Source organism: Pteropus alecto, unplaced genomic scaffold (assembly GCF_000325575.1).
Source record: "Pteropus alecto unplaced genomic scaffold, ASM32557v1 scaffold92, whole genome shotgun sequence".
NCBI lineage: Eukaryota > Metazoa > Chordata > Mammalia > Chiroptera > Pteropodidae > Pteropus > Pteropus alecto.
The window spans coordinates 15,296,151-15,317,028 of record NW_006432447.1 but is presented as its reverse complement, the minus strand read 5'-3'; the positions used below and the strand labels follow the sequence as shown (position 1 = coordinate 15,317,028).

General features: G+C 36.6%; 1 pseudogene; it reads right to left on the bottom strand.

Annotated features, from left to right (window-relative positions):
• Positions 1-12,746: 12,746 nt before the first annotated feature.
• On the bottom strand, positions 12,747-12,865 carry LOC112476061 (annotated as a pseudogene).
• Between the last annotated feature and the right edge of the window lie 8,013 nt (positions 12,866-20,878).

Here is a 20,878-nt window from a genome sequence, read left to right as displayed (position 1 = left end):
TGATCAGATAGATGTAAAACACCTAAAATATTTGTGATTTACCTTCTACCACGATTAGTATTCTGGCATCCTATCTATTCTTAAAAATGAGTTGTGGAAACGACACATATTTTAGGCCACGAATCAAGTTACTAATCCTGTTTTCTCATTTACAAATTGAAGATGATAATATCTCCCAATGAAATGATAGACATCATAATGTTTGTTGCACAGTAAATACTGACAAGGAAGATGCTCTTTATTTTCAACTTTACATCTCTGCGACTTTGCAGAGTGCCTGATACCTACTAAGTATTAAAGAAAAAAAAAATCACAAAATTATTTTCCTGGGATGAGAACAAAAGAAGGTTACTAATAAGAAAGTAAGCCTTAATTTACCACCATAATGTAAAAAAGCCTTGAAATATAAAGGCTTTAAACTATTTTCATCGTAAACCAATGGGAGGAGGGGCATGTATTTGGAGATTAGATTTCAATAGCTTCCTGTCAATATTGAGGGAAAAAGACCCACAGATTAGCAGGCTTATGGTTGTTCAATAATGCAATGAACCTCTTAGGGATGTATTAGGAAGGTAGTACTTTTAATCACTTATTTAAAAAATTATATTAAAATATTATTAAATCTTATTTCATGAAAATTTTTGAACATATGTAAAACTTAAAATAGTGTAATGTAGTGAACCTAGCTTTAACAAATATCAACATGTACCCAATTTTGTTTCTTTTATAACTCCTTCCATTCTTACTACAGCCATTATATGATTTCAAAGCAAATTCTTGAGATTATATCGTATGATCTGTACTTATTTTCAGCATGTATGGCTAATTATTTCTTTAAAAAAGTTTTTTCAAAAAACATAATCATAATACCATTATCATGCTGAAGAAATTGACAATAAGTCCTTGATATCAACTTTTGTTGAGCAAGTGTTCAAATTTCTCTGATTTTTAAAACAAGGATTCGTATATGAAGCTCCTAATTGATAGGTATCTTAAGTCTCTTAATATCTAAATTTACCCCTCTTTTATTTTTATCTCTTGAAGTTACTTTACTGCTGCATCAATCTGCTAATATTTTGGTGAGACACCTTTGTGTCATGAGGGATATTGGTCTGTAGTTTTCTTTTTCTGTAATGTTTTGCTGGGTATTTCTATCAGGATAATACTGGCCTCATAAACTGAGTTGTAAAGTGTTCCCTCCTATTCTAAAAGGGTTTGTGTAGAATTGCTGTTGTTTGTTTCTTACACGTTTGGTAGAATTCTCTAGTGAAGTCATCTGGGCCTGGAGTTTTCTTCATGGATGTTTTTAAACCATGAATTCAATTTTTTAAGTAGACATAGGATTATTTAGGTTATTAATTTCATTGTGATTGAGCTTTTATAGCCTTTTCTGTTTTTCAGGGAATCTGTCTATTTAAGTTATTGAGTTCATTGGCATAAAATACTCCCCTGTTATCCTTTTAATGCCTCTATAAGTCATTGTGATGTCTTCTCTTTCATTCCCAGTATTGGTAATGTATGTCTTGCTCTTGCTCTCACTCTGTTTTTTTGGTCAGTCTTTCTAGAGGTTTATCAATCTTATTGCTCTTTTCAAAGAACTAGCTTTTGGTTTTATTGATTTTGTTTATTTCTTTTTTTGTTTTCAATATATTGACTTATTATTTTCTTCCCTCTGCTTGCTTTGTGTTCAATTTGCTCTTTTTTTTTTTCTAGTAAGGTAGAGGTTAAATCATTGATTTGAGATCATTTTTCTTTTCTAATATAAGCATTCAATGCCATAGATTTATCTTTAAGGATTGTTTAAGCTACATCCCACAAATTTTCATATGTTGTGTTTTCATTTTCATTCAATTCAAAAAATGTTCCAATTCTCCTGTGACTTCGTCTTTGACACATGGTTTATTTAGAAGTGTGTTGTTAATTATCAAATATTTGAGGGTGTCCTGATATTTTTGTTATTGATTTCTAGGTGAATTTCTTATAGTCAGAGAATATATTTTATAAGATTTCAATTATTTTAATTTTTAAAATGTGTTTTATGACTTAGAATATAGTCTATCTCAGTGAATGTTTTTAGTTTCATATGTATTTAGAATTGAGATATCTTTGTTGACTGACCTTTATAATAATAAAATGACCCTATTTATTACTGATAACCTTCCTTGCTCTGACATATACTATGTCTGGTATTAACATAGCAACTCTGTGTTTCTTTTAAATGATCATCTTTGTATTTCCTATAGACAGCTTATATTTGAATCTTGCTTTTGTATCCTGAAAAATCTCTGCCTTTATTTGAGTATTTATAGCATTACATGTTATATAATTACTGATATGGTTGGGTTAAAAATCTGTCAGCTTCTTAGTTATTTTATATTTGTTCCATCTATTTTTTTGTTTGTTTGTTTTCTTTTCTTACCTTTTTTTGTCTGCTTTTGGGTTAATTGAACATTTTTTATGGTTCCATTTTATCTCGATTGGCTGATTAATTTTACCTCATTTTCTGATGTTTTTAGTGATTTGTCATAGTCTACTTTTGAACAATATTATGCCATAATTACAAAAGAACCTTACAAAAGTTTATTTTCTATTCCTCCTTCCCATCCTTTGGGCTACTTTATGACTTATTTGTTGAAGAAGCTAGATCATTTGTCCTGCAGAGTTTTCCACATTCTGGATTTTGCTTAGTGCATGCCTATGAAGTTAGCATTTCCTCTTTCTTCTGTATTTAAAAAAATTAATTTGTTGTTGGAACTAAGGGCTTGGTCAGATTCGGCTATGATTTTTATTACATATACTTCCATCAGGAGGCATATAAGGTCCAATTATTTTTATTTTATTATGTTAACAGCTATGAAATATTATTGCCTATTCATTATTTCATTATGAGTATTTAAAATGATGATGTTCTAATTCTATCATTTCTTTATTTATTAGATAGAATATTTCTATAAAGATAACTTTCTCTCATTAACTATTTGATTACCCAGCAGTAAGTACAGTTTATACAGGAAGTCAGTTTATATGTTTGAATATTTTTTTTCCATTTACCAGTTTTCAATGTGAATTAGTTCCTTAGCATTCTCCAAAGATGAGCAATAAGGTTTTAAGTTTTTATTTTTTTGAATGTCATTATTAATTCAGAGATTAAAAAAAAAAATCTCTATGTTTGATCCATGTTTCTATGTATACGCAAATGTCCCATTTGTCTTCCAAATTTTTCTGATGTGACCCCTTAGTGAAAACTCCCGCCCAAGATTTCTTTATGAGCTTTCAGCCTCATCTTGTACATTTTCTGCCACAGACTTCAAATCAGTCATTTCCACAAGAAACCTTGGTTCTTTTTGGTGAATATGGAGTTAGAGAAACAATCTGGTTGCCCAGAATGTTTGAAGTAAAAATACCAAAAATTATTATTACCAATATGATTATGAAAAGCAGTTTGATATTAGCCGTGGATTTTTCATAAATGCCCTTTATTAGATTGAGAAAGTTCTTTTACTAGTTTATTGAGTGCTTTTAAAATCATGAAATGGTGCTGGGTTTTTTCAAATGCTTTTATGCATCTATTGAAGTCATATGACTTTTGTTCTTTATTAATACTGTGTATTGCTTTAATTTTTGTGTATTAAACTGATCTTGCACTCCAGGATAAATCCTACTTCTGCTGTGTAAGCCTCTTTATATGTTGCTAGATTCAAATTGCTAGTATTTTGTTGAGCTTTTTACATTTATATTTGTAAGAGATATTGTTCTGTTGTCTTTTTTTTGTGTGTGATATCTTTGTCTATATTTTTGTATCAGAGTAATTCTGACTTTATAAAATGAGTCAGAATGTGTTCTCTCCTCTTCTATATTTTGGAAAAGTTTATAAATGATCAGTGTCAATGCTTCTTTAAAAATTTGGTAGAATTTAGCAGCACAGTTATCTGGGTCTCGGCTTCTCTTGGTGAGAAGTGCTTTCATTAAGTCAACGTTTTTACTTGTTATAGTTCTAGTTAGATATTTTGTATCTTCTTGAGTCAGTTTCAGCAGTTCATGTCTTTCTAGAAATGTGTTCATTTCATCTAGGTTGTATAATTTTACATATAATTGTACAGAGTATTTTTTAAATAATCCTTTTATTTCTGTATTGTGGGTAATAATATCTTCTTATTCATTCCTGATTTTGGAATCTTCTCTTTTCTATCTTGTTTAGTCTAACTAAAAGTCTGTGGGTAAAAGGTGCTGGATGATTTGGTTCCTGGTCAGCACTCTCCTCCTGGCTTACAGCGTCCTCATATTAAGGAAATAGAACTCTGGTGTTTCTTCCTGTTCTTAAGGGCACCAGTCCTATCAGATTATAGCCCCACCCTTATGACCTCATTTAACCTTATCATTTCCTCACAGGCCATATATCCAAACACAGTCACATTGGGAGTTAGGGCTTCAGCATATGAATTTTGGGAGGACATTCAGATCATAACAAGTATATATATATGTTTTATTTCTACTTCTTTCTTAGATAAAAGTCCGCATACTATACATACTTTTTTCCATCTTTCTTTTTAAATTTAGCAATATCTATTGTTAATCACACTAAGTAGTATTTAGAAACATTCCTCATTTCTTTATGTATCTTTAGCCAATCTTTTAAACCTGAGCAACAATAATTATGTTAAAAACAAGCCCATTATTATTGGTAAATTCTTCTTCCTCCTCCTTCACTTGCTTATTATTACTGGATGAGTTCTAACATTTAAAAAAATAATTTCTTATTGGCTGCATTAGGGTAGTTTCCCTAGAAATACACTCTGATAGGTTTCATGTATAAGGGAGTCATTAATGAAGTGCTCATAAATTAAACTACCGATGCTGGGGAAGCAGGGCAGGGTGGAGGAGAAAGCCAAGGTAGAGTATATCCTCTAGAGCAGGGCACCCCAACCCCCGGACCGCAGGACAGGTACTGGTTTGTAGCCTTTTAGGAACTAGGCTGCTCAGCAGGAGGTGAGCAGTGGGCAAGTGAGCGAAGCTTCATCTGTATTTGCAGTTGTTCCCTAGCACTAGCTAGCATCACCACCTCAGCTCCACCTCAGATCATCAGGCACTAGATTCTCATAGGAGCACTGGTCCCTGGTGCCAAAAATGTTGGGGACTACTGCATAGAAAATAGCTTCAGACTGATTTCACAGGACTCGTAAGAATAAATCATGTCTCAGAGTTGCCTCCCCCACGTGAGATGAGGGAGTTGGGCTTTGCTAATCCTGCTCCCTGCAGTCGTTGGTAAATTCTTCTTCCTCCTCCTTCACCTCTCAAGGGACATGTAAATTCCCAGGTACCTCCAGCCCTGGATTGTGGCCAAAGCAGGTTGCAGTTGCTTAAGGGAAGTATCCTGAAAAATTGCTGCAGGGTTGGCTTTCGGAAGCAAATGCATACATACTAAAGCAGGGAGTGACATTTAAGATTTGGAGGGGGTGTTACATAAAGAGACAATAAGCAGATATATTATCTGGGAATCTGGGACATCTCAGGTATCTGGAAAAAGCACTAACATTGTTCACTATAATGGCAAAATTAAGGCCATAGGTCATTTCAACAAGCAAAGGTAGTTTACTGAACAGTAGATTCATCCCTCACCTTTCATGCCAGGACAAGTGATTTGAATATATGTGGTGGTCCATGAGGATGTATGATAAAAATCATGGAATAGAAAAGGGCATGCATCCATATAAAGAAGGGCTTCCTGCTTAACAACCCATTTATTAGCTTTTCTCCAACTATATGATTAGCATACTTAAAGACATTTAAAAATGAGATTCAGAAGAAAATCTGCAACTTGGATTTACTGAGAACAAAAATGTTTCAATTTCATCTTGCCTCTCATTTTATTTTTAATATGATTAGAGTCTGTTAGATGATAGTTGGGGACTTGGAAAAGTTAGACTGGACTCTCCAGTGACTAAACTCACCTTTAGATAAGTAAGGACAGGGCTTATTAAAGCAAAGTATGGATTTCCATGTCTGAAATGAAACCATCTAAAAAACAGAAAGAAGTAATAAATATCTATCTTAACCTTTTTTGGAGTGGCAGGGTGGGAAGGTACAGGGAGAAAGGAGTCAGTTGACTAATTCTTTAGGAAATTCTGCTGTGAATGTGTTCCATGGAGACTGTTTCTCATTTGAAAGTGTCATCAGCTGAATTATCAGGAATTAGGCTGAAATAAAAAGAGGTGAAAAAACACAAACAGACAGTGTTTATAACCAGAAGACTCTTCAATATCTTAGTGACATATTAGGGCCAAAGTGGTTATAGCCACTGGCAGTCGTGTTTTCCTTGAGGGATTCACTTAATGAAATAATGATTAATATATTATGACTAAAATTAAGAAGGCCATTGGCATGACTTCCAGTGGCATGTCCAAAAGAGAGATTTGTATTGTTGCTGTGATGAGCTTTAGGAAGAGCCAAAAAATCTCCATTCTTAGACCTTTGTAGGATAGGGATTACTGAGGGAGATATATTGCCATTTATGAGATTGCATAGAGAGATAATTATGAGGGATGAAGATCTATGATAGGCATCAGAATTAGTTAAGCAACCAGTGGACACAGTTTAAAATGAGATTAACTCTTAGAATCCTATTCTGTCTTCTCTAGCTAGACTACTTTCATTTAGTACACATCCATTCAACATTTTCTAAGCATCTTCCATGGGCTGGGAAGATAAAGGTAATTAAGACAGTCTAGTTTCCCACCAATTCCTTTCCTTGTCTACCAGGGGCTCAGTTTGAAGAACTTTACTTGTTCAATTTTGCTGCCTTCACTTGCTACCTTCAGTTGCATACATGCTCTACAGTGTTTACTTTCAACATTCATTCTTCTATTAATTCCTCCCCAAATGTATCAAACATAGGCCATACATTTGTATATAATAGTTATAAGATCGAAGTCACAACTGCTCTTATGTAGCTCCTACCCTTGAAGGGGCAGATAAGAAAGCAAGCAATTATGATTCTGCGATAAAGTGCCCTGAAAGGGAACTACAGTGCTGTGAGCCGGAGTGTATGTAGGGAATAGGGAGTGAGCTCACTCAGCTCTGAGTCAAGCTGTGCCGCAGAGAGCAGATGACTTCTAAGCTGAAAATGGAGAATTGGGCCTTTATACTTAAGTATAAGGTAAAGTGATTATCACCTCCTGCTTTAAATAAAAATACCCCTGATGTTAAGTCTTTGGGTGACATTTTATATTGCCTTTCATCTTCTATTTTAGTCCCTAATCATATGCACTAGGGGCTAGGACTTATTCTGGGTTCATAGCTTGTCACTCAGAGTGATTTATTAATTTGCTGGTCCCTGAATTGACAGGCCTCTTGGCAAAAGGGCAACTTTAAATTGTACTTCTTGGTCTGTTTTATATACTGCTATATTCTAATGCTTAGAGCAGTGTCTGCCCATGGAGAGGGCTCAGTAAATATTTTCTGTATGTGAATAAATATTCTATAGCTTTGCAGTGAAATTGGTTCTATATTAAATCAGATGTTTCTAGTTTTTTTTGCCTATAATTATTTATTTATGCATTAATAGATGAATTTATAATAATTTTGCCACCTTGAAATTCTCCCTGAGGGTGAATGCTGAGGCTTTTAATATTTAATAACTCACCAGAGTCTTTGGCCCATTATATACCAACATGGGAAAAAATACCACGGGCATGTCTTATTGTTGGTGGACAGCAATAAATTGCGTATTTGTTTTGTGACACAACTCTCACACATGCTCATTTTGATCCTGGCAACCCCTCTTGACAAAAGCAAGAGTTGTAGTTCCCAGTGGAAGAAAACTGAGGTCAGAGTGAATAGACGTCCGCTTACTACAGGTTTCCTGGCCAGCAGGTAGAAGAATGAGGAGTAAGACACATATCTTCTGGCTCCTTCTCTAGTTCTCCTATCTCGTGCTGTGTCTTTTTCTCTCTGAAAGGTAGTTTATCAAGGTTAGTAAAACACAAAACTTAATTTATATGTTTTGTAGTAGTGTTGGGGGAAGGTACTTATTTGATCACAGATTTAGATAACACCTTCGATGTGCCATGTTAAATTTTGGTGACTGAAATTCTAGTTTTGGCTGGAGGAGTCATTATATCACCTTGGGGACTTGCCTTTTCAGGCCTTCTCTTTCTCTATTTATAGAATGAGAAGAGTGGACTCTCTGCACCCTGATTGCATTTTCCTTCTGTTAATATCTCTGGTGAAGGTCCAAAAACCATTTGTGTTTCAGAGCTCAATGAAGATATTGAATTGGATCCATTTTTTTTTAACCCACATAGAAATATACAAATATGATAAAGTTAAATGAGAATGATAGGGGGAACAGGATCAGGTGCAAAGATATGTAACTAAGACACTGAAGAAGATGGAGAGGATTTTTCATGAGGGGAAGCGGAACGATTATTTTTATTGTGACCTACAAGATCCTGCTGTTATAGGTGTTAACTATCATTATTTCTATTATTGTTTTATTGTTATTGTTAATTCTATAAACATGGGCTACCAGTCCCTGTCTTTATCTTCAGCTTCATCTAATTACTGAGGTATCAAGACTACCACACAATTAACAGCAATATTGCAAAGATTCGACGCAGAGCATTTGTGATTGATTAGGTCGTTGCTTGGCAAATAATCATTCTCTTCTCTCCAACCCCATGTGCGATGAATATATTTCCATGTCCCTTGACTTTGCATATAGCCATTGTGACTTGCTTTGGCCAATGGATGCTAACAGAGCTTGGTTCAGTTGGGTTATGACCTTCAACTTCTGTTATCATCATAAGAAGTACAAGTCCTAGGCAGCACACTGGTCCCAGAAGATTTAGAGCCTCAAGGCTTAGACCTGAGTAGAGCCTATAACCTGGAGCCAAGCCCAGACAAGGCCAGCTGAGCTCAGCAGAGGATTTCCAGTTGGGTGAGAAGAAGGCTAAAGAGCCTAAGTGATTAAAATAATACCTTTTCCAAAGGCTGTGTTGATTGTGAGACTAAAATTTATCACTGTGGGAAATGTTTTGCTGTGATACATTTTAGTTTGTTCAACTCTCTGGGCTATTTTATGACCAGAACTGGAATTAAGGGTGTCATCTTGGACCTTTTATTTTAAAAAGGGAAGTACTATATATGAGGGTGACTGTCAGGGCACATAAAATCGTCTCTTAATCTTGTGACTTGAGAGGTGCATTGCATTCCATATGGTACTTGATGGTCCATAGCGAAGTACATCTGTTGACGAACATCTTATGAGGATAGTGGAGCTAGAGAAAGTATATTAAGGCAGACTTTGAGTTTTGTCTAGTGTTGTATCCAGAGGCAGTTTTGAATTGTGGGAAATATTTATTCTCACACAAAAATGAAAGTAGTAGGTCATCATATCAGACAATTTATGTATGTTTAAATACCGCAAAGCCTATGGACATAGACTGGACAGGACAGAATGGTGACATTGACTTTCTCTTTTACTGTGCTGGTTTAGTTTGCTTTTATTAGGATTATATTTGGACACATGAGAGGGCCAGGGCTTAGTTCTTTCCTAGAAGCTATATAGGTTATTAGTGGTAGTAGGAAAGGGCATTGCCTCTATATCTTAGAGGACATGTACACAATGGCTTGTACACCTTCCCGGCTTGAAGGTGAGCTAAAGATACTCTTAATATACGAACCCCTTTGCTCGTTTCTATATTGGTAAAAATGGATCTTGATCAATGTTCTTCTTTGAACCACCCATTATGATTCAGGAAGAGATTTTCTCACAGATTATTTATTCAGCAATTACTTATGGACAAACTACTATGTGCCAAACAGTGGTGGATATAATAATAAGACAGTTATTGTTTTAAGTGTCTGATGGTAAAAATGAAGAATAAAACTAGAAGACAATTAAAAGACAATATGATAAGTCCCAAGTTTAGGGTCTTTACTGCATACTATTGCAGCCCCCAGGCCCATCCAGCCTAGTCTTGGAAGTGGACTTGGAAAGCTTCCCAAAGGGAGCAGTGTCTAAAGATGAATGATTATGTTGGGCAGAAGATTTGTAGTGATCTGGAGAGATATTTTTCAGGTAAAAAGGCTTATAAGAAACCTGAGGTAAAAGCATAAGATCCAGGAGTCATTGCCAACTGGTACCAGAGATATCAACTGACTGGCCTTCTCTAACCAAAATAGCCAAACCAAAGCCATGACAATGACAACAACACTGTAACAAAATGAAAAAGTCTTCCTCACATATAAAACTGCATCGTTTGCACCTCTGAAACGTTATGATCAGGTGCAGTCAATTGAAATTAGAAGATTAGAAAGATAAGATACAACAGGCCAAGTTTCAAAGACAGGTGCCAGAGACACGCAAATTTATGAGTTGGTGGATTGTTTTTTTATGAGTGAAAACCAAAACAACTAGGATTTCCAGTTGAGAAAAAGGAGAGCTGGGTGGACATATGTGATGAAAATTTGTAAAATAAAAAAGGAGGAAGTCAAAAGTCCTGCTGGTTCTGGGTAAGCCTCTCGGTCACCATGTGACCTCTTGAAGCCTAAGTTCTTCATCTGTACAAAAAGGAGACCAGAGCAGGGAACGTATGTAGCTGCGCCCAGCCCGGGTGCTTTCACTACCAACAGCCAGCACCTCTTTGCTGAAGGGCCACTCCTGGGCTTCCAGAATCTGCTTTGCCTGAGTGCATGGAGAGTCAGAAGTACCTGAGAATTTAGTCATCACTTACCCCAAAGGCAGCCCTTAACCATAGACTGAAATGTGGGAGATGAAAATACTCCAGTTTTCTCACCCCTGTTTGGAGCAACTCTAAAGTGTTACCACATGGTCTTGTTGTACCCTTCTGGGGTTACCTTCTGCGGAGCTTTGCACGATATCAGATCTTTTACTTCCTTTCATTTCCAGTGCCACCTTCCACTCTACCTCCTGCTCCACTGACGTGGTAGTAACTTTGATATTTAATATCTTTTAAATATTATTATTTTTAAATTAAATTTATTGGGTGACATTGGTTAATGGCATTATATAAATTTCAAATGTACGGTTCTATAATAAATCATCTGTATATTGCACTGTGTGCTCACCACCCAAAGTCTAGTCTTCCTCCATCACCATGTATTTGACCTCTTTTATCCTCTTCATCCTCCCTCCCCCAGCCTCTTTCCTCTCTGGTAACCTTCATACTATTGTCTGTGTCTATGAGTTTGTTTTATTTGTTTATCTCTTACTTTCTGTTTTATGTGACACCTATGAATGAAATCATAGGGTTCTTGTACTTACTGAATGGGAGAAGACATTTGCAAACAATGCCTTTGAGATGGGACTAATATCCAAAATATATAAAAAACTCATACAACTCAACAAAAATACAAACAATTCTATTAAAAAATTATCATTGGACCTGAACAGACACTTTTCCCAAGAAGACATACAGATGGCCAACAGATACGTGAAAAGGCATTCAGTTTCACTAGCTATAAGGGAAATGCAAACCTTTAGTATCTTAAATATGTTGTTTATTTACATATGGCAAAAACATATTTGTGGAAGACTAGAAAAAAATGTATTTTATATCTAATACTATTTTGAATCATTGAGTATTTACATATAAACATACCCCCTAAAAAGTTTATTAAGTGTTCAATAATTCAGTAATTGGTGTTTTAAATGTTTCCATTCTGTAGAGATCCTTGGTGTATTGCTAAATAAGTGTCTAAGGGTTTTAGTAATATTCGGGGAAACGTATTAGGGATTTTGGATGGGCTGGAAACATATCCTTACTTTTCCCATTTAAAATAATAGAGTGGAGTCTCTTACTATCTAAAAATTCACTGTCCAACACATTTTCAGGAATAGATTAGATGTGATTAAACCACGTTGCAAAAATATACCTGGATTGCAATGAGCCTAAGGTAATTAACTCACGATAATCTGAAATTCTGTGTCGATGTTTGTAATTACCATATAAAATCATATTATTTTTGTCTGGTTTTTCTTTGAAGTCAGAAGGAGGCTCTCCCTCATGCCCACGCTATGACACAGCGTGTTTCGGTCCTCTTCCTGCTCTCTGGAGGGCTTATAGGCTTTAGTCCCGTTGGTGGCCAGGTTGACTCCAGCCGATGAACTGAGGTGACAGGAGGGAAGTGTCCTTGCTGGAGGCCACTCTGGCTTTGAAAGACTCTCTACCACTCCCTTAGTTTCTCTGTAACGGAATTTCTCCTTTTCCTTCCCACTTTGGGGAGGTCCTGTACTGCTTAGACCCTTTTCCTCTTCTCCTTATCCCCAGCCTCAGTCTTTCATCTCACTAAGAAAGCTGGCTCTAAAGCCAGTCCTTTTTCATTTATTTTGCTCTTAGGTCAATGGCTTCTATGGAATTTTCGTTTCAGACTCTGTGTGAGCTCAGGGAGAGAATATGGGCCTAGGATACTGGTTTTCAGTTCTGGTTATGCATTACAATAACCTAAATATTTTTTTAATATAGTTTATTTAATTTTGGAAAGTTCTTGGTCATTATAACTTCAAATATTTCCTTGTTTTTCCTTCTTCTGTTATTTCAATTACACATATATTACACCTTTTGAAATTGTTCCACTGTTCTAGGAGTTTCTGTTATTCCTTCCCTTTTTCTCATTGCATTTTTATTTTATTATTTTTTATTTTATTTTAGGCAAGGTGACCCTTGGTTGACCTCACAGATTGCAAGGATCGTGTCACTTTACAATCCCTTATTTTTTATTTTTTATGCCTATAGCACCTGGTCTTCCTCAGTGGTCTCCCATCCAAGTATTAACCAGGCCTGACCCTGCTTAGCTTCTGAGATCGGATGGGATCGGGCACATTAAGGGTGGCATGACCATAGACTCTGAACATTTTTTGACACCTGGATCTCCTCACCAGGACAGTTAACCCAAAATGTCAGTGTGTGGGGCCCAGAAATCGGTTTTAGGAGATGTTGCTCTCAAGATGTTGCTTCTGTGCTGCCAAGGTTGAGAATCACTATCCTGGGGATGAGTGTGTGTGTGTGTGTGTGTGTGAGAGAGAGAGAGAGACAGAGAGAGAGAGAGAGAGAGACAGAGAGAGAGAGAGACAGAGAGAGAGACAGAGAGACAGACAGACAGACAGAGAGAGGAGAACAATAAAGAGATCATTGCGATCAATACTCACAGACCTATCCTGTTTTAAATGTCTCTATAGGTTTCCTCACAAGAGAATTATTCTATTTATGTTTTGTTTTTGTTTTGTTTTTTAAAATAACTATACCAAGGTCCAAACAAGAGTTACTACTATGGGGATTGTAAAATCTGTTAGGATCAGATTTTAAATAGAACCTGAAATATGTTTTTACCTTGAAGCCTCGGTTTTGGTTAGGGACAACTCTAAGACCTTGCTTACATTGAAATCAGAATAAATGAACATGCAGCATTTGCAGATGTGACGCATATCAGAGGTGATTAAAACATGAGGCCTGAATTATTTTGAGTGACCTCCATACTTCTATTGATTAGAACAAAGAAGCTTGGGAGAATTTCTCCCTTTGATGACTGGGTACTTGTTGAGCACTTGGCAGTTCTGACCTTTCAGTATTCTCTTCCCACCACAGCCCAAAAGCAGATGCTGAATGGTAAGACTGTAAAGTTCTACAGCCCCCTGCAAGGTTCTCATAGTGTTTGAGGGCCTAATTTGGTCTGGATTAACGGTCCTTCCCAAGGGAGGGACTGCTTCAGCCCAGTGGGATGGTGCCTTTTCTCTCTCCATCTCATAGCTCCTTGGCTCGATACTGCCCTCTGCCAGGGATTTGCCTCCAGGTCTGTTGATATTTTGGTATACTCTACTATTTCTAGATCCATTTTTTTTTGAATTCAGATTAATTTGCCATATCAGCAAAGTTTTAAAAAGAAAGAATTTTTCTTTTTTTGATACAACTCTACCTGATCATAGTTCCAAGATCTCTAAGTCAGATTCAGAGTGCTACCTTAAGAGGGCTAATCATAAATCATTTATTTACTCATTCATTTATTCATTCATTCAGCCAATCATCAAATATTTGTTTAACAATTATTTGTGTTTAGTACTGGGGATAGCATCTGCTTTCAAGGAACTCATAGACTTAGGTAAGCTAAAAATAATTATCCCAGTCTACATTTATTTTCAATTTTCTAATATTATTTTGGACAGTTCTTGCCCAAGAGTGTACTTATCGTAGACTTCATTGCAAGATAGCCCAGTTGTTGCTTAATTTTGGGATGTTAAGCATTTGCCTAACAAAATAGGATGCTGAAGGGACCTTAGTGATTTTGTGGCTCCAGAATTTATATCCTAGAGTCAGATGACTTTCTCATTTTACTTATATTGAAGGCATTAACTGAAGCAGTCGATGGAGAGCAAATCATTTTTAAGCAGCATGTCAATGGCTCTAGTTTAGGGATAGGTTATTTCCTTAATGGATTTTTTAAAAAGTATCAGGTAAAAGAAAATTTGTATTGCATAGCAATTATTTTCTTGGTTTAGGTTCCTATACATTTTTTGTTGTTGTTCTAGGCTTCCTTTGTTTTGGATTCTCAAGATGAGAATTAAGCAAAAATTAACATGCTATTTAGAATCAAATTTTAAATTGCAGAGCAGAAGGGGCCATTTTCTCATTGTCTTCTACAGTCAGAATAAATCTCTTTGATGTTTTGAGGGAAAATCTGGGTAGGAATATAGATAAAGAGCATGTATTTTAGGTATAGTTTCTGGAAAATGTAGATTACAAGGGGACCATAAAAAAGATGAGCTGACCCAAAAACAGAAATGTGATTCTCTTATTGGGGTCTAGAGCCAGAGCCAGCCCATATCCTTACTGGGAGGCAGCGTGTTCCTATTGCAAGTCCCTGTTATGTTGGGGCAAGAAAAAAAGACACAGCCTTACTTTGGAAGAGGACAAAAGGGAAGGAAGGGCTTCTCTCTCTCTCTCCCTCCTTCCCTCCCTCCCTCCCTCCCTTCCTTCCATGCCTAGGTAAGGCAGATCTGGAGTGGGGTAGGAAGCTGGTATTTGAGAGATTTGATAGGGTCTGGCCACTCCAATAGTTAGGACAAGTGAAACTGAGCACTTTGATGTCAGCAAGTCTTAGATAAGGATCCAATCCACCTATTTTAACATCACTTAATTATTTGTTCTAGGAAAGCTTTGCCTTGGAAAGATAAGTCTGTACATCAATAAATAACTAGACTGTTTGCTTCAAGAAATTCCCACTGATCAATTTATCAGAGCCAGCAGTCTGCTTACCATGGCAAACAGCTTACATATCAAACAAAAATTTACTTATCAAAATTCGATTTCAGATTCTCATCTCTGTATCCACCAATCCCAAATTATTAGGTCACAGACTTTGCTCAATCCCAGTCAGTCCCCACCTCAAAATACAGGTCTTAACCCAGTTGAGCCCAGACCCTAATAAATACCCTACTTCTGATTTCTCCTTTATAAGATACTGCTGAGCCTCTCTCTTACTGCAGTGAGCTTGAATTGACTAACTTTGCTTTATTAACAGACTGAATGTTGACATTTTGGGGAGTTCAACAGAGTCTTCACCTGTCTTTGCTGTGGAGCAAGACAGGATGACCAGGGTTCCCTCAGATAAGGTTGGGAACAGCAGCAGTAAGTGGCAAAGGATGGCTATGTCACGTGTTTATAAATATCTGGCAGATAATGTGCAGTAGAGGTCGAATGACAAAGACACCAGAAGGGGAGAATCAGAGTGGGAGCTTGTCCTTGTCTCAGGAGCAGGCAGCATCCTGAGACCTTCTCAGAAACAGCTGGAGGTCATTTGGGGGATGGGCATGAGTGGTGGCTGATTTCTGGCAATGAGAAAAGGATTTTGGTGCAAGTTTTAGTATACAGAAGAATAACCTCATTTTGTAGTTGTAGGCTGATGAGGCCAGGGACATATTGGTTATGTAAAATCATTGGGTTATGATTGGAGCATTTTTTTTCCTATTTAAATTATGACTTACATTTCTTTCATTTAATGGGTTCTGTATATACTTTGGAAATGCAAAATGAAAGACTTTCAGCATGGGGTCATTCAGACGACACTAGAAATCAAAGTACATACACAATATTTGACAAAAATTGCATTTAGGCATTTTTATTTGCTTAGCAGAAAATTAAATCCAATATGCACAAATGGACTGTACCCTGCTTGCAATAAGCAGATTTTTTAAACACAGAAGCAGTAATAGGCAATATGGTAATAAAAAGTCCCGAAGTATCTCTTTCTGCATACTTATCAGTAAATATTAAAAACCAGAATCAAAACAAAACTTGAAATACTCACAGTAAAACTATGTTTTAAAATAAGTGAGTCACAATTTTCACATCAGCTTGAAGATTATTGGATCATTTGCTGCCAAACTGCATGCCCTGTTGTCTTTGAAGGTTGAAGCTCAAGTTCATGGAAGGCAAAAGATTTAGTTGAAGACTTTAAGTCACCTTGTTCCCAAAGCATGACCTTTTATTATTGATCTTGGACATAGGTTGGATGAAGAACACATTTTTATGCTTTAAACAAGTGTTTAATTCAAAATGATAGATGCTTTTCTCATTCCTGTTTTCTCTATGGGTTGGGTTAGTTCTGGGCTTAAACAAGTTGATAGAAATAAATCAAATGCTCTGGGTTTCTAGTCATTTGTTGTAATAAATGAATTAGGCAAAAACCACAGTCAAAGGTAAGATGACATATCAGGATGCTGTAAATTATTAAATCCATGGGATCTAAAATTCTCCCAGCCACACACTTCCTCTGTCTTCTTCAGCCTTCCAGACCGCTTCCCTTTCCCCATCCCCTCTTCTTGCTTATTCAACAATAATGACAACAACAACAACAACAGCAAATACAACAACAACATACTGCAGGTTCATTATTTTCCCCCCACAGACTCTTTTTGGTTAATCTTATTTCACTCAACTGTGTTTAACAAAAATATCCTGGCCAGAGGAGGAAAAGAGAAATATATTTCAAGACTTTATGATCCTTCTCTTTCATCTCAACAATTTTAAAGCAGACTATAAATGTTCTCAGCAGGCTTGGTAGAGGAAACACTTCCTTTTGATTTTTCCTCTGCTCTGTCTCTCAGCTGTGCAATCTTCCTGCTGGTCTTCTTCATGACATTATTGGTGCATTTCTTTCTTGGCCACAGAAAGCCTTGGTATAATTAAATACTTTTTTTAATCCCACAGGAGGGATTCCAGGGGGAAGGAACATCCTGATGAGAAGGAGCTCACCATCGCAGACTTACTAATGGTCTTGCTTTATTCTTAATCAGCAGCCCCACTGGGGCAAAATGAGTGGTCTTCTGTTATACTCTGCAGAGGACATGTCGTAGCCCTTAGATGTAACCAGGACATTATATTATGGTAGCACTTATCGTTCCATGGATATTGATATTGATTGGTTGATATTGATTCAAGACAGGGTGAATCCTCAAGTGGAGATTGAAGTCCTGCACCAAGAGAGAGTCCTTGACTGCATGCAGGAAAGAATTCAAGAGCACACCAGGGTTAGAAACAGAGGGAAAGTTTATTAGGAAAGGGATAATGCTCCACAGGCAGAGCATGGTCCCCTCTCAACAACAGAGAATTAGAGAGCTGACAGGGACTGAGAGAGACAGAGAGGCAGAGAGAAAAGATACAGAGTGCTTGGGGGAATTCAGTTTATAGGTCCTTCTTAGTTTCTATGAATTACAGTTTAAAGGCTTCATTTACCTATTTTCCTTTGATGGTATATAGCAAGAAGGCATGGGTATGCAGTGTGAAAGGTATGCTAGCAATCTTGGCCTTTGTTCCGTAGGTTCCCCATGGTTTTGGATTTAGGGAATAAATGGTTGGCTTTAGTTTGTGTAGGATATGACTTAAAGACTGTTTTCCCTTCGCCAAATGGGTAAATGATTTGTTAATAATTCTAGTGGGAATCTTCTTTTGTTCAGTCAGTTTCCTCATGGTAGGGCTGATCAGCACATTATAGGCTCTGAATATAGCTTGACTTAACATTTAGTTCTCATACCTCTTTTCTACATTAATATGAATATTGATAATGAGGAATATTTGGATTAGAAGGTATTCCATTGAGCATGAAAATAGAAAGAATACTTTCCAATCAGAGTGGAGATTCTGGCAGAAGTTGAGTTATCCTTACAGAATATTAGAAAAAAAAATGAAGGAAACAGATATGGGCACTTGTTGAAATAAGAAGGAAGCAAGTTGTACACTAAGCAAGTGGATAATGCAAGAAAGATCGAAATTTGTGAGATTGTAAACTTGCATGTTGAGGTTTCTGGGATAGTTGCTCTTTAGCATGAGTTTCTCCAAAAAAGCAGATTGTGTAAGACAAAGACTTGTGGAGGTTATTTTGAGAAGGGATCGAAGGATTTGGAGCATGGGACTTGGAAGAGCAAAACAGAGAAGGAAGCAAAGTCAAACCAAGGGTGTGTGGTAAACTGGTTATCACTGGGGAAAACCTTAACTCTATCGCGATTCCTGTAGGAAACCCATAGAATGTGCCTCAGCATTGTCCACCAAGACCTGGAAGACGGTCATTTACCTACCTGCTCCTGTTACACATTAGTCAAGGGTTTCCCTGATCAGTTTTTCTCAAAGCGTGGTCTTGGGCTCAGCACCATCAATATTGCCTGGGACCTATTAGGAATGTAGGTTCGCAGGCCCTACCCCAGACCTGTTGAATCAGAAATTCTGGGAGCAGTTGGGCTCGGTACCTTTCGCATACCATCCAGGTGACTCTGATGTATTTACCGGCTCTCTACCTTTACTGTCGAGCAGAATCATCAGGAGAGCTTGTGCAAAACAGACTGCTATCCCCACCCTGGCATTTCTGATTCAATAGTTCATGGATAGGTCTGGAGAATTTGCATTTCTAGCAAGTTCAAAAGTGATGCTGAGGATGCTAGTACAGGAGTCACATTTCAAGGACTAGTTCCCTACGAGTGTTAACTCTCCGGCATTTTCAAGTTTCACTTGGTAACTTCTGGAAGGCATCCAATGTAGCTAAGTCCAGGACAGAGGAAGTGCTATCAGGTGTTACCTGCCCACAGCAGGTTGCTGCAGACATGACCTCAGCAAAATGGTGAGACATGAAAACATGAGTCAGCATAAAAGATATCTGGCATTTTTTTTTTTCCTGAAAATAATTCGTTGTGTGTTATGTTATGGAGGAAAATGTATTTGCACTAGCTATCCACAGACCCTGGAGAAATTTGCAAGAGTGACTTAATTTTTAAACCGGAGATCTGCTTCTTTCTTGGCATATTCTACTGTGTTCTAAATGGTCTTTCTGGTGCTGTTATGAAGATTTGTATATCTGTGTCTGTAGAGAGGTGATTTGTATAATCTAGAATATAATGGCAGGGACTGCCATGATATTTATTGGGCCATTTGACATTCCTGGCTCACATTATGGACTCTAAGAAAATCCCTAAGGTGAGTGAGTCTAGAGCAAGGCAGTATCACAGGCCCTGCTACAGCTGACACATAAACCAAAATTAATGGTCTTGAAGTTCTGAGAGTTAGTTCTATTATCCTTTCTACCTGCTGCAGGTGGTTTCCAAACTTTACTGTGCAAAAATGTCATCTGGAGAACTTGTAAAAGAAGCAGATTTTCAGCCTGCCCCCATTCTCTGCAATTTTCATTTATTAGGTTTGTATTGGTGCCCAAGAACCTACATTTTTAACAAGGTTCCTAGGAAATGTTGGTGTGGCTTCTCTAAGAATCATCATTTGAAAAACACTGAGAGCTCCTGGCACTTTATTTAGGAATACTCTAGGACCTCTGAATGAAAGCTCTGAATTTAGAACTAATTTCTGGTGTTTGCATCAGGATCTGGAAGGGACCCTGATTTATTTTTATATAAAATAACTCAGAAAACCAAAACAAAATGAACTTGTTATACTTAATGTATAAAGAGATTTTATAAATCAACAAAGTTTACCACCTTATTAGAAAAAAATGGGCAGACGGCATGAGCAAGTAATTTATATGAGCCAAATAATTCATAAAATGAGAAATTTAAAGAACCAATAAAAATATAAAACTTGTTTGACTTGTCTAGAAATAATGAAATTCCATATTATATCTTTCAAATTTACGAAGGTGGCCACTCAGTGTAAAGTGGATGGGGAAAGCGGCATTCTTAAAAGTGTGAATTAGTGTAATCTTAAAGAGCAATTTGGCACTGTGTTTGGAAAACCATTTAAAGGTACATATCATTCAACTCAGCAATTTTACTTATGGGAGTGTGTTATAAGGAAATAATAAGAGATTCGTAAACAGGTTTGTTTGCATAAGTAATATTGCAGTATTATGCAAAATAGTGAAAAATAAGAAATACTCTAAAGGTCCAACAATGGGAAGAACTAGTTAAATAAATAATGGTATATTCATAAGTAGCTTACTTTGAGAAAAGTTCATGAACTGTTAAGTGAAAAAAGCAGGTTATAATATAGTTGTGTAGTATTATCCTAATTATGCAAACATACTAAATAGTGATAATGTTTGTCTCTGGGTAGTGGGGATTATGGATGATTTAAGTTTTCTTCTTTGGGCTTTTATGTGTATTGTATTTTTTCTAAAATTATTTAAAATAATTAAAAATGTGTTTAAAGTAGAAAAATAATATTTTAATCAATTATACACTCTTTTAGCAACTTATTTCTATTTGAATTGCTGCTTTTCTTGGCGAATACTTCTCATTTGATGACCTCAACCAATCTTATCTTTAACATTATTTCTAAAGATGATACTTCCAGATCATATCTGCAACATAGACCGGTCCTCTATCTTCAGACCTACTTGACTTTCCACTTGAACATTTTTTGGCATCTCA